Genomic DNA, 3,116 nt, shown 5'->3' with positions numbered 1-3,116 from the left:
GGAATGATGACCCATTACTGGGCATCTGAATTGGCCCATCATTGATGACAAAATGAGCAGTTTGCTCCTCTCAGCAGTTATTTTATGCCCTCTACATATGTAGGACCTCACTACTGTTTCAATTTACATGTTTGTCATTTTCTCCCCAACCATTAGAGCAACACTTTCACTCTTATATAAATAAAACCTGAGGTTCTGGAGAACAATGAAACAGGTGCAAATAAGTGACATATTGCCAATCTAGTGAGACTCAGCCCAATTTGAACCCTAAATTGTATATCTCTCCTTCACCTCTCTTAAGAAATGTTACCCACTCTTGCAGACAAGGTTCTTTGGGTAGATGTGATATCTTTTATTAGGCCAACTAAATAGTTGGAAAAATGTTCTTTGCAAGCTTTCGGTCACAAATACCCTTCTTCAAGCATAAGGAGAATCTGTTAGTGGTTGTGCGCTCTCCCAATATTGGCTTCTATTCTACCCAGCAGAGCACACAACCACCAACAGACTCTTCATATGCCTGAAGAAGGGTGTTCGTGCCTGAAAACTTGTGAAGAACAATTTTTACAATGATTTAGTTGGTCTAATAAAAGATATCACATCTACCCAAAGAACCTTGTCTGCCTACGTCCTTAGACCAACATGGTTACAACCAACTACCCAGTCGTGACCCTTATGTGTTAATGCATATGGAATCCACAATAGCGTGATTCTATAACTAATAAATAAAAGTGTTTTTCAAAACTCAGCATTTTTTATACAGTAGCTACAACTCTTAAAGCTTCATACTTGTGTTATGATAGTAGTTCTTAATTAGTAACATGTAATACATGGCTGTCCAACTTAGTTGACCTCCCTCCCCCGCACCCCCTGCTCCATTGTAATACATTTCCTTAAATTACAATAGATTGTAATTTGAAATACTCTATATAGAAAAGTACTTATAGAAAAGTTTCTATAATTGTTAGAGCTTTGGAATACAAACCTGCTGATCTGCCTTTTGAAAATATTTGATGAAATACAGGGGCTAACATATTCCCAATTCTCTTCCCTATTAATGTAGGATACTTTTACTGTATGCTTTGTCTTGGACTAAACCCATTTAACTACATTTAAGGCTTATAGCCAACTTTTAAGTTCATTTTGGGGCTGGGGGGTTTACATTTTATAAATGTTACTTATAGATATATCAGTTACCTGGCCATTTCATAATCAGGCTTTGACTTTCCTTTTGCGGTTACTGAACAAGGTCAGCTCTATTGGATTATTGCCCAGTATTTTTCATACTGAATGACTTAGGGAGCTTGTTCGTAAAGGAAAAAAGTAAAATAAAAGGTAAAAACAGTCTGCTAGGTTTAGGTAAAATTACATTGTAATACAGCCTTTTGCTACCGGCTTTCTGATTATTTTTGTGTAAAGATAGCTGTGTATCTAATGGCTGGCTCTACTGAATAGTTGTATTATTGTTACACTTAAATTGCTCCTAGAGGCCTATTTTAGTCTGATAAAAATAACAAATGAATAAATTAAACTGTATTTCAATGTACAGGCATTTTACTGCCACTAATAATTTAGCAGTTGATCTCTTTTGCCTATTCTATTAACGTATTTACAGTACATCAGGACCATGCAAAGGTTTAATTACTTTTTATTGTTAGTGCTTACTGAAATTATAGATCTCAGAGATGTTGCACCACTTTTGCTATCCATTACCTTAGTATAAGACTCTGGAGTAATCTTGCGGGGAACATCATTGAGAAAATTTGGAGCACATTTTTATTAAAACAAAAACTGAGCACTCTACTGAAGAGTTAAAACTTGTTAAATAATTCTTTAGGATATCTAGTACAATTCAAAAGGCTTTCTGAAGGATGCCGATAAGTACTGGTATCTTGAAAATTTATTGTGTATAGATGCTCTTTTAGACAGCCACAGTACAAGATAGAACTAGGAAAGAAAGTCAATTTGTCAAAACCAACCTTGTTTGAAATATATGCAATACAACTTCAGGAATTCTTCATGTTATAGAGGAGAATAAAGCGATGAACAGAAAAGGTTACTTCTTATTGCAGACATCATTTAAACCTTTCTCTTTTATGGAGCTATGGGTGTACACAGCACTTTACAGGCGTATAAAAAGACAAGGTATTTACTATGGCATTCTTATAATCTACAGTATAAGCACATGCTCAGGTGTTTTAATGGATAAGGGCAGTACTTTCATCAAAACAAATTCACAGAAAAAAAGGAGGATATAGTAACCTGGGAGAACTGGGGAGCAAATGCATTAGACAGAAACTGAAAACTGTATATGGAGGATGCTTCCTCCAAGAACATAAGATCACAAATGGCACTGTACAAAACTGAAAGGAAGACAGTACATTTAAGAGTAATTAGATTGCATATAATCGTACTATGGACTCAAGCAGTCCAGACATTCCTTTTCAAACAAACCTTTTCAGATTAACTGTGCCAGGCTTCATAGAAGAAATGCATTTTATGGTGCCAGGATAAATTTGAATGAGGGGATAGGAAGGTGTTTCAGTGAAAAAGGATAGATCTAATTAGAAAAAAAAAAGGAAGTATAGAAGAAGGCATCAAACAAAAATAAAAGAAGGTTACCAAAGGAAATGCAAGATAAAAAGGAAAGGAAAGGATCATAGGAAATCAGAGCTAAAAGGGCACATCCAGACGAGTCTGTGTGTGCCTCTTGCAGCATCTCAAACCCCTTTAAGATGCTGCAAGAGGCACGTGCAGGAACGAGAAAATGTTCCCTGCTCTGCAAATTTGAATCGCGGGGGCAAAATTAGACCCTTGGATATCCAGGGGTCAAAAAAAGCCCACAGAAAAAAAAGCAGGGCAGAACACAGTCCCTAATCATGCCCTGAGGTGACCAGAGGCTGGGTCCTAGCAGAGACTCTCTGGCTGCCAGAGCATCTCTGTGGTTAGCCCTCACCCTGGTGCTGAAGCATGCTGCCTGCCTGTGTGGGGCAGGCAGTGTGCCAGCAGCAGGAAGCTGGACCCAGGCTCCGCTACTGGCAAGTAAGGGGTTGGGGGGGTGGGAAGAGAGGGGAGGGGACCATGGGGGGGACCCCTCACAGCCCCACTTGCTCCCCCAG

The sequence above is a fragment of the Alligator sinensis genome, unplaced genomic scaffold (genome assembly GCF_000455745.1).
Source record: "Alligator sinensis unplaced genomic scaffold, ASM45574v1 scaffold1304_1, whole genome shotgun sequence".
Lineage (NCBI taxonomy): Eukaryota > Metazoa > Chordata > Crocodylia > Alligatoridae > Alligator > Alligator sinensis.
The sequence above is the reverse complement of the archived record's forward strand: the minus strand, read 5'-3'. Positions refer to the sequence as shown.